General features: G+C 45.6%; 1 long non-coding RNA gene across 1 annotated transcript; it reads right to left on the reverse strand.

Annotated features, from left to right (window-relative positions):
- Positions 7628–8673, reverse strand: LOC109717079. The gene is made up of 3 exons (XR_002218113.1): positions 8608–8673; positions 8189–8295; positions 7628–7976 (listed from the first exon to the last, which is right to left on the reverse strand). It is a non-coding gene; the product is annotated as an uncharacterized LOC109717079 (long non-coding RNA).

The following is a 10970-nucleotide window of genomic DNA, read 5'->3' on the forward strand; positions in this document are numbered from 1 at the left end:
ATACCGACTCGAGCTACGAGTCACCTGCTGCCACTAAACATAAATAATCATGCATCATGGCAGCGAACACAACTCCTCGTGTCGAAACAATTATCTCCGGATAATCGTTTCGATTCGGGTTCCCAGAAGTGTCTAATTCGACACCGGAACTCACCGTCGCTCACCCGTCATTTCCGAACTCTCGAAATGACGCAAGTTACCAGCCAACAAGGCTCAGCGACTACACAAAAGCTCACGAAGCACCGTCGGAATAATTCCGAACCGAACCCGCGTTCCGTCGGCGGATTTCGCCGAAAAATGCACCGGAAATGCATTTCCGATCTTCGTAAGGGTCTGGGGCCTTGGACAATCAGTCCAGAGGTTAACCTCAACCAACACTTGCTGCCAACAGCAGCTATGACGAACCAAAATGCATAAAAGCCCTCCTGAATACCTGAAATCGCATTATTTCATGCGATTTCGGCGCTTTTACGGTCCAACTACGCAAACCAGAGGTCAAACAGCCAAGACGAGACTCCCGCTGACTGGTCTCGGCGTGCCGGAGGCCGTGCTCACCTTTCGGAGCACTGCCGGCCACTGTGGCACGCGCACGGGCGACGCAAAATTAGTGAAACAGCGCGCACAGTAGGAAAAGCATGCTTATCTCGCTAACCAGTGGCTCGTTGACCCTAAGTGAGGTGAGCACTGTGATCAGGACTGACTGACGATCACCGTGCTCACCTCCGGAGGCATCGGAACAGCCTCAGGTCGCCGGAACAGTGAGTAGAACAGGAAACACTGCGCAGAAAGGCTGAAAACAAGCTTACCGGCCAGGGGAGAGCTAGGGTTGGCCGCCGGTGGCTGGACGGCGGGCGGCCCGGCCAGGGGAGGGTGCGGCCGGTCGGTGGAGTCCGGGGCACCTGCTGGCCGACGGCGGGAGGCGGTCAGTTGCGCGGCGGCGGAGATCAACTCGATCTCTAGCTCTCGGGTTAAAAGCTTCCCGGCGGCGTGGCGGCGGTCGGAGGAGGTCGGGGCGGCGACGGTACGTCGGCGGAGGTCGAGGAGGAGGTGGTGCGCCCCACTGTGGGCGGCGGCGACGCGCGGAGGCCACTAGGGCTCCGCCTCGGCCCGCACCAGGTCTGGGCGGCCGCAGGAGCCGCTAGCGACGGCCGGCGGCCTCGGGGACGGCGAGGATCGTGAGCGGGAGGTCCCCGGAGGTGCCAGGAGGGCGGCGCGACCAGACCAGAAAGGTGGCATCGCGATGGGAGAGAGGTTCCACAGCCTCGGCCAGATCTGCTCAGATCTGGCCGCAACTTGCCGTGGCGGCGGCGGCGGCGCTCGGGACGACAGGGACGGCGCCGGGGGGGGAGATTCTGCCAGAGGATGGTGGTGCTCGGGCTCACTAGCTTTCCCGAGCACAGCAGCCAACAAGGTGCAAGTTGGGGCCCGGAGGAAAATCGAGAGGAGGCCGGGGTGGCTCTTCCGGCGGCCGGACGAGCTCGCCGGCGGCCGGGACGCGCGCACAAGTTGGGCGGGGACCAGCTGAGGTCGGCTAGGGCTAGGTAGGGAGCACGGTTGCAGGGTCTAGGGTTCCTCATGGATGAAACCCTAGGAATACAATGTAAACAAAGGCCACTTTGCACCAAAGTCCTCCGAAACAGAAAATTTGCAACAGAGACCTTCACAGCGTGAGTAAATCGCGTGTACGCACCTCCACGTTCGACCTCGTGCGATTCGGTACATAAAATGTCGCAACTTTTGCGAAATTACCGTTTTGCCATCACCGACCTCTCCTCGATCAACGCGCGATCTCCGCAGATCCGTCCGTCAGATTTGCGAACGGATTGCACCAGTGCGATCAGCACCTCGGAGACAACAAAGCTACACTTTCGATTCATTTCGATCGACCACGGATTCACAACAAAATCCAACCTTCTTCCAATAGAAGGAAACACACACACAAATACATATAAAGCATGTATTTTTGGATTTTCTCGAAATCCGTGCGTCAAACTCAAAATCCATCAGCGCCACTAGTTCCAGAACAGCTGAACCGATCGAAACGAGCTATTGGACTGATATGAACGGAGTCCGATACGCACCAGAAGCCAACTCTACTCCGTGGCTTCCCCGGAAAACCGGAGTTACTATTCACTTAAGTGAAAACTGAAAGTCGCGTATCTTCTCCATTTTTGCTCATTTTCGCCCGAAACTTGACGAGTGCTTATGTAATTAAATTACACACATAAACATCATCAACAGAGAGTTTAGTAGCACTGTCAAAAAAATCTCAGTCCTTACAGTAAAGAATTGTGAATGAAAGTAAAGAAATGTAATAGTTCAGTTTACTTTTATTTGGTTCAAATGCAATCAAGTATTATGTATGGTTATATATATTAGCGTAGAGCTTTCGCTTCCGTTGTTGCTTGCCCTCGTGCAAGCCTTGTATAAATGTTAATCTCATTGTTTGATTGCTTTATTATACATGTTTTGAGCCTTGGGCGGACAGGAGAGGTTCTGTCCGTTCGGCGTCTGTTTACGTGACTCGAACCCTACCAAATTGGTGGGGATTGGGGCGTGACAAAATGTTACTGATTAGATATTATCTGATGCTTGTGAAGTATTGACACTAAAGAGAAAAAAGAGAGATTTCATAAGTTTGTATTAGAGTTGTTGTTGCTTGAAAAGTTCGAGCAATCCACATATATTCTTTCTAGGACATAAATTTGTATTTGACTTTAAAATATTATGAATAACTTTGGGTTTTTATTTCTATTCATGTTGTGTATGTGTCCATGAATCGTCCAAGGAATTAATAAGATGATGACATATATTCTCAAGAGTTGAGAATTTGAGACATGTGTCTTTGGTGGTTAATTCCTAAATGCTCCCGATCAATGGATCATCACGGGGACGGTGATTGATCCAGTGAGATTGGTGCATAGGTCGCTTCCCTTTTGGGTAGACGAGTCTCGAGTCGACAGTGTGGGGACACTGAAGCGAATATGCAGGTAGTTGTTAGAGAACAAGGGTACCGAGCGTGACCAACGCGATATAACTGTTAATCCAGGAGGCTGCTAAGTTATTAGCGCTAGATCGATAAGCTAGTTAGTGTTGGAGAATACACACACTGGGGTATCCAAGATAAGATAGACCATCACTCTATATAAAACTAGTGATAGTTGTTATAGTGACTTTGAGGAAAGTTACCTAATCTTGTTAAGGTTGAGTCGGGTTACTCTTAATAGCTAGTAGATCTATTAAGACCTAGCCGTCATCTATCCTCTCTTCTCTCTTCCATCTTCTAGCAAGAAAGACGTCCTTTTGCAAGGGAGCTAGCACCTCGGTGAGGACATCGATCAAATCAAGAACCTCGTGTGGATACCTATAGAGGCCGGACGCGTGTGTGGCTTCAAGAGAACCGAATTCCACGAACATTAAATTTAGGTGAAGATTTATCCGCGAATAAGGTAAAGATTCGATCTTACTTTTCTCCTTTAATCTTAAAGAGCATGAGGGATCCTAATTGCGTGGTTTTTGAGATTTGATCTCACAAAAATCAAATTTGTTTGATTTCTTTTTCCGCTGCGTTTTTACCGTACGCAATTTTCTAACATGTATTAGAGTTGTTGTTGTTTGAAAAGTTCGAGCAAGATAACATGAAGGTTATGTGTGGCAAGATAACATGAATTTGTTCTGGTTTATGAAGTTTAGAACTCCATATGGTTCATATAGAACCTAGGTCTCATCAATGATCCAGATGTATTTAGTGAATGGAAATGATTTATACTACGAATAACATTTTTAAGTAGAAAATTATAACCATGAATAGTTCAGTAGATGCACTAGCTAAAAAGCATTCTCTCCAAGAGTTGAAGAGTTGACTTTAAATAATGCATATAAGATATGTAATTGTTTGGCTTTAGTGCAAGTGGGAGATTGTTAGTTATATGCCTAAAAGCCAATCTGGTGACACTAGCTTAAGGGTATTTATGTATTAATCATTTATAATTCATAATATAAGGGCGGATAATCTATTCATATCTATTGTATAGCAGTACAATATTGACATGAATCGTCCATAGGGTCTTTGTTTGAAAAGACATATTCTTAAGAGTTAGAAATTTGAGATATGTACTTTTCTGTACCAGACTCTTTAAATACTCCTAGCCACAGGAATATTACAAGGACGGTGATATTCCGGATAGGCCGGTGTATGCTATGTTTCTAATTGAGGTGACGAATCTCAAGTCACTAGTGTAGGGACACTAGAACAAGCATACAGGTGCTTGTTAGAGAACAAGTACACTAAGCGTGACTATTTAGTTGAACAGTCATATGGTTCTATGCTCGCCAGTGATAAGTTCATTGCTACAGTTGTGTGAAGTACTCCTCGGACCTGAGGCATCATAGTTGCTTCACGTATAGATTGCTACCGTTTGACAGTACTAATAATTAGACTCTAGACACGGGTCTATATTCGGTACTGATTGGCTGTGGTGATTTATGTGAGGAGGCATGTGATTGCGCAATAAGAAATCCAACACTCTCAATGACGAGGGAGAATGTCCTATGCAGTCTATCGAACTGACTCGAAAAACCCCTAGCCAGGGTACATAGTATGTGGAAAGAGTTTCCAACTGTGTTGCCATATTGAGTTGATTTCAGATAGTTTAGTCATATAGTCGAATGATAAGGTTTGGCGAGTAACCATGGCCTTAGTTCGATTGGGACATTGTATGTTGGAAGGAATTAATCACATGGTAACTGAAAGCGGAAAGGTTCATTCTTCATCACCATTCTGGATTGCCGTGATATACTGCTAGGTGTCACTCACGGACAGTGAGAGAATATGAATGAAGATTAGCTATTTATTCTTGTTAAGTTAAGCTTAATANAAATATCAAAGAGTTTGATGTTGAGCTCCACTGCCGAATGGTAATGAACCTATGCGGTCACACACATTAGAAATTGTGTGCGCCTGAATCGTTTGGATGAGAGTCGTTCACCAAAGAGTTTAGTGTAAGCGATGAAAATAAAAAGAAGCTGTTTAATTAAATTAGATTTAATTATTCGATTCGGTTATAACTGATAGTCCTAATTAGATTAGGATCTCAGAATCAGTTAGAGAATTATGCGCAAGATTTAAATTTATCTCTAATTAGATTAGTAGATAATATTTAATCATAAAAGATATTTAAATGAGATTTAAATATTAGTGAGTAATCTTATTGGATAAGATCAAAATTAGATAAGATCTAATTAAATATTGGAGAGATTAGATTTAGTTGGATAAGCATGAATATTTAATTGTTAAATTTTATTGGAGAGAGAGAAAAATCTTATTAGATAAGATTTTACGAAATAAGATTCTATATATACATATAAAGATTTATATGTATGTATGAATATACAATGAATTAAAAAAAGAAAAAAGGTGAAACCGTACGGCACATAGTGTCATATGGATTGAATGCATGGTAATTAAGATGCCATGCATCTTAATTAATTTGATGCATGTTAGCCTTTTGATCTATATACATATAGAGATCAATCTCTCTGATTTCTCTCCCGCGCGCGTGTTTCTCTCCGGTCAACTTCTCTACTCTTCATCGACTGGTGGATCATGAAAGGATTGCTAGCACCGTCCAGATGGTCCGTGACTCATCCTATTCGTGAGACGAAGATCGATCGGGTCGTCAATTCCGTGTGGATACGGGTAGAGGCCGGGCATGTGTGCGGCTCATCGGAATCTCTGTTCGTCATATTCACTTTCAACCGTACAGTAGATCAAGTGACCTTAACTGGTCCACGGTAAGATCTCTAAACATAAAGAGTTCTGTTTAGATTAAATTTTTACATAGTAACATGAGAATGATCCGCCAGCAACGGTTTGATTTATTGGTTTTCGGTTTTCATATGTGATATGTATTTGGCTTCCGAAAAATTTTTAAAAGTGCAAAAACTATTTTCCGCTGCGTTTTTCTGATGTGCCGGTTAATTTCTAACAGGATTACCTGACCTTGACGGAATGATATTCGCCGCAACTTCCGGCTACACATAACGAGCAACAACCGGTGTGTTTACCAATTGGTCCACAGCTTCCTGGAGTCTCTAGATCCACTTTTCCTAGTGCAAGGCAGCCTCTTGCTTACACTGCACCACATCGGCTTGTTGCCTCACCACTCTAATAAGTAGGGCCAACTGATCACAGAGTTTCGCGTCTCTACTCTCCTCGGCCTGCTCAGGGACATCACTTGTCTCAACCCATGTCGATCTCATTGAAGATCGGCCATGCGAAGTCATCGTTTCCTAAAACACGACAACTCGGTCACTCCTCGACCCTCAAGGTCAAGCGCGAAACAACTAACATCGACCCAAACTCAAATCAAGCGAAAGCCATGCAAGAGAGCCTATTCTTATCCCTCGGTTTCATGATATGTGCACCCAACATGAAAATCCTCTGCTGAGAATAAACCACACCTTGAATCCACCTCTAACATCCTTTTTAGAGGTATAAAACACACAACCCAATCAATTCACCTTTCACCACAAGTCAAAATTCCCGTCTCTCACAAGCCTAGCTCCTTACGGTTTCCATCCTAAGGTCCCTAGATCTATCCTATATTTTTACTTTTATTGCTCTGATACCACTCTATCTGTCACGCCCCACAACTGCCAATTTGGTCGGTTCGGGTACGTACACAAACGCCAAACAGACAGAGCCTCCCCTGTTCGCCTAAGGCTCCACAATCACGAACATGTATAAAGAATTTGCCCAGGAAGAATTTCAATATACATGGCTTGTACGAGGGCAAGCAACAAAAGCAAGTGAAAGTAACCAATTATTACATCCATATATTGTATCATGATTACATTAAACCAAATACAAAGCTTACAAGATCCATTTACATTACATTCATGTCCAAATACATAACTTTTCTTTACATGTCCTTTTTCATCAACTACAAAAGATGAAATATAAAAGGTACATCTATACTTGAAGGAAGTTCACTACCTAGGATGCAATGCCCTTGCCGCGATTCTCGATCGCTCTGCTCGTGCTACGATCAGCAAGGTTAGTGGGGTGAGAACTAGAAGAAGTTTCCAGTGAGTTCGGCTACCGACCCCGTCGACTCACCCACTAGGACTAATCAGGCATATGTAGGAAAAGGAATAGATAAGCAAACCAAACTGATGCAGCTACTATGCCTGGATAAACTGAAACAACCAATATGATGTTCATGATGTATGCATTTTTCTTTTATCTTTATCTTTACCCAATCCTTTTGGCTAACTATTTGGTTAAACCCAACTCACCAAACCAAATTCTTTTTTGTCGGGGAGAATTTCATTACAAATCCGACGGGACCGTCTGCTGGGGAGAATTCCGCTACCGCCCAGTTGATGACAACTCCGGAGCTCACCGCTTGAAGTAGAGCGACCACCCTCAAGCATATTAGACTACCTGTGAGTATGATTCAATCCTCAACTTTGAGAATACCATGTCACTATTGCCACAAAGTTCATAAGATTTTCTTTGCCTAGCATTCCATAATTCTTGGTGCTATTCAATCCATCTCGTCACAATATCACCTTATTTATTATTATCATAGTCCAACACATTGCTCATACATTCATAGGGTTTCTAAGTTCATGGTCCTTTGTCATTTCACATGTATTCTTACATTGAAAGCATACAAAAAGTCTAATATCTTAGCCACATATCACATTAACCCTACAATGCATGAAGTCAACACTATACACATACAAACATGCTCAAAGAGGTGATATAGACATAATGAGAAATTCGGAGATTTCAGATAGCACCACACACCTCGTAGGGATGCCGAAATGTGAGAATCCAAGTCCCGCAATTTTTAGACGCCTATTTGTCTCGACCCACGACTAACGAAAGTGAAATGAGGTTTTTCCTCAATATTTCGCCATATACTCGTCGGAACTTCGATCCGAGTCTCCCAACACGTCGAATTAACCTTCAATTAGGAATATAAGAGATCAATTTCATAATAGACCTCAATTCCTACAAAACCCTATTTCCGACCCTAGGGTTTACACATACTATCCATACTCCAAATTTCTTAGGATTTCATGGAGTAATCCAAGCTTCCAAAACCCAAGAATCTCAAAAACTTGCGATTTAGGGTAATTAAATTAAACCCTAACTCATACGTGTAAGAATACTTACCTAGACTCCTAGCTCCTCAAGTTCTTCCTTGCCTTGAGCTTCTTCTCCTTCCAAAAGCTCCAATTTCCTACCTTTAATATTCTCCAAAACCCTTTGTTGGAGAAACCCTAGAGAGAGAATGAGAGGAGAAATGAGAAGAAAATGAGAAGAAGAAGAAGAAGAGGAATAGCCGTACATGAAGGCTATTTTAAAAATAAAATAGGGGTGGGCTTTGGGTGAGAGACGCATATAAGTGTTATGTGAACCTTGAAACATAGGTAAACAACAATGACATTGAAAATATGTTGGAGTCTAAGGTGTGAAAATAGTGGCATCAAATCTAGGATGGAACCTAGGGTATGAGACATAGTGGCATTTGAACTTTAGATAAAACCTGAGTTAGAGATTAAGGGAATGTGTAAGTGATCGATATGATTAACCTTAAAAGTCATGAACTTAGGTGTGAAACAAGTTGCAATCTTTAGGAAGTGTCATAATAGGAGAAGTCTAATCTACTGGCCTTCGATTATGATAACTGGGGAAGTCCGAGAGCCATCCACTCCAAATGCCTACCAATTGGAGAGAAGTCCGAGAGCAGTTGACTTTCCATAAGGTGTATAATAAGAAGAAAACCAAACTAAAAAGTTAGTTAAAGTTAAAGAAAAGAATTGTAACGGATGTGTAGGCCAATAACATAGTAAAATATTGTGTACATATTGAGGCATAGTAGTATATTTCCTTTCCTTTTCTGGCTCTTGTAAAAATAAATGTTTGGTTTATTATCATTTTCTACTAATACTGTAAGGACTGAGATTTTGACAGTGCAACTAAACTCTCTATTGACGATGTTTATTTGTGTAATTTAATTACATAAGCACTCGTCAAATTTCAGGAGAAAACGAGTTAGAACGGAGAAGTTACGCGATCTTTATTTTTCACTTAAGTGAATAGTAACTTGGTTTTTCCGGTGAAGCCACGTTGTGAAGTTGGCTTCAGGCTCGTATCGGACTCCGTTCATAGCAGTCCAATAGCTCGTTTCGACCGGTTCAGCTATTCTGGAACTATTGGCGCTGACGGAATTTGAGTTTGACACACGGATTTCGAGAAAATCCAAAAATACATGTTTTATATGTATTTGTGCGTAGTTTCTTCTATTGGAGAGTTGGAACGGTTCTTGTCGCGAATCCGCGACCAATCGAGATGAACCAAAATGGTAGCTTTGTGGTCTCCGTGGTGCTGATCGCACTGGTGCTATCCATTCGCAAATCTGACGGACGGATCTGCGGAGATCGCACGTTGATCGAGGAGAGGTCGGCAATGGCAAAATGGTAATTTCGCAAAAGTCGCGACATTTTATGTACCGTTTTATGCGAGATCGCACGTGGAGGGGTATTCTCGCGTTGTTCACGCGCTGTGAGGGATTCAGTTTGAAATACTGAGGTTTTGCGGGCTAACTCGCAAATCGGCACCTTGGTATATATAGAGATTTTAGGGTTTTTGATCCACCTAACCCTAACCCTAGCCCCCAACTGCCCTAGCCGCACCCTGCCACCTTCATCCCTCTTCCCTGCCCTAGCCGTACGCCTCCCGGCCGCCGCCGACTGATCTCCGGCCAGCCACCACCACCTCAGCCTCTTTCTCTCCCTCTCCATCTCTATCTCTCTCTTCCTCTCGGGTTGAGGACAGATATAAGACCGTATTTGCATCCCTGTACCCTACCAGCATCGCCCCGACCTCATCGGAATCTCCCCCGCCGGCCACCGCCGCCCCGAGCACTGCCGCTGCAACCTAGACCGGGTGCGGCCATCCCGAATCTGCTCGGGACGAGCAGACTTGGCAGCCTCTCCTTCGCGCTACGCACCTTGGCTCGCGCGAGCCTCCCCGAGCGCCGGCGAACCACGCCGCGCCGCCGCAACCGCCCCTGCTGGCCGTCGCCGCCGCCTCGGCCAGCCCGCAGCCACCCCAGCCTGCTGGGGCCGAGCTTGGCCTGCTTCCGCCCCGCGCGCCGCCGCCGCCCGGGGGCCACCGGTGCCACCTCCCTCCTCCTCCTCCAGCCTCTGGGGACCTGCTTCCGTCGTCCCCGAGGAGCCCCGGCCGCCGCCGTGGCCGTAGCTTCGCTGGAATCCGAGCCCTAACTGGTGCAGGATTGCCTTGTTCCGCCGCCGCCGCCGCCGCTTCCAGCCGCCACCCGAGGTGAGCTTGGTACTCTTCATCTCCCCCGCAACCTTCCTTGGCCCGCGCGCACCCCGTCGTGCCGCCGGTAGCCGGTCGGAGCAAGCTTGCTCCGGCCAAGCCCGAAATAGGGCTTATTCTGGATGGTTTACTATTCCGAGCAACCCGAGCCTCCCTGATCTCTATGGAAGGGAGCACGATGATCGTGGCAAATTGCTGATCATCGTGCTCACCTTTGATTCTGTCGGGGAGACTCCGTTCCGTTGTTTAAGCGGTGTCGACCCCGTGGAGCCTTTTTGGCTGCTGTTTCTGGATTGCGTGTGTTGTTCCGGTGATCCGAGGCTGTTCCGATGCCTCCGGAGGTGAGCACGATGATCGATGGTCAGTGCTGATCACAATGCTCACCTCACTTTGGATCAACATTGCCCGGTTAGCCCTGTTTGGCGCGATCTTCCCCGACTGCGCGCTATTCGCTGAACCTTCGGGTTGCTCCCGCGCTTCCCACAGTGAGCCGTTGTGCTCCGGATCGTGAGCACGGCCTACGATACATCGAGACCAAGCAGTACATGTCTCGGCGGACCTTATAAGTTCTCGGTTTGCGTGAACGAGCCACTTAATCGCCCGATTTACA

This window comes from Ananas comosus, linkage group 1 (assembly GCF_001540865.1).
Source record: "Ananas comosus cultivar F153 linkage group 1, ASM154086v1, whole genome shotgun sequence".
NCBI lineage: Eukaryota > Viridiplantae > Streptophyta > Magnoliopsida > Poales > Bromeliaceae > Ananas > Ananas comosus.